Source organism: Sphaeroforma arctica (assembly GCF_001186125.1).
Source record: "Sphaeroforma arctica JP610 unplaced genomic scaffold supercont1.167, whole genome shotgun sequence".
Lineage (NCBI taxonomy): Eukaryota > Ichthyosporea > Ichthyophonida > Sphaeroforma > Sphaeroforma arctica.
This window is the reverse complement of record NW_014040391.1, coordinates 3,032-4,286: the sequence shown is the minus strand read 5'-3', so window position 1 is coordinate 4,286 and position 1,255 is coordinate 3,032.

Sequence of the window (1,255 nt, the reverse complement as noted above, 5' to 3'; positions counted from 1 at the left end):
GTGTGTAAGTATACAAGCCTGCACTCTGATGCGCAACTGTGGTACACCCCACAGCTGCCTTGCCTGAGAGTGTGAATTGACAGGTGATGGTTTTCTGTTTCCCATGCTGCAGGTGATTGTTGTGCTGCTTCCTGCGTTGGCGGTGATACTAAAACGAGACATGTCACTCAATAGGCGCCTGTACACGTGGCTGTTAGGGCCCACTTCCGGTTCTAACCGTGAAACAGGTGTGTGGTTAGATACACACAGACAAGTGTGTGATTAGATACACACGTACAGATGTGTGATTAGATACACACGTACAGGTGTGTGATTAGATACACACGTACAGGTGTGTGATTAGATACACACGTACAGGTGTTTGATTAGATACACACGTACAGGTGTGTGATTAGATACACACGTACAGGTGTGGGATTAGATACACACGTACAGGTGTGTGATTAGATACACACGTGCAGGTGTGTGATTAGATACACACGTACAGGTGTGTGATTAGATACACACGTACAGGTGTGTGATTAGATACACACGTACAGGTGTGTGATTAGATACACATTTACAGGTGTGTGATTAGATACACACGTATAGGTGTGTGATAAGATACACACGTACAGGTATGTGGTTTGGTACACACGTACAGGTGTGTGGTTGAATACACACGGACAGGTGTGTGATTAGATACACACATACAGGTGTGTGATTAGATACACACGTACAGGTGTGTGGTTAGATACGCACGTACAGGTGTGTGGTTAGATACACACGTACAGGTGTGTAGTTAGGTACACACGGACAGGTGTGTGGCTAGATACACACATACAGGTGTGTAATTAGATACACACGTACAGGTGTGTGATTAGATACACACGTTGTTATCGCAGTGTGAAGGATGGCTGTAGGTCACTTAGCTTAACATTACCAGTACATTTACATATATAGCTACATATACACATATGTGTGCTCGTTTTTTCGTCAGGCAAAGACCCAGAGAGTCAATTGTACGGGCTGTGGACGTTTTTATCCAACCAAGATCAAGATAATGCGGAAAAGGGGACGTGTGTTTAATGCTACTTTGATGCAGCCACATTGCCGTCACACTCGCACAGCTATCTACGTTGTTTTAAATATGCGGTATCAGAATTAACACCTATTTATATTTTATCTGCTGATGTCGCAAAACACACTGCCTCATACATATAACTCCCACACACATACACACATACATAAACGGACCAATCGCCCATGACTTCAC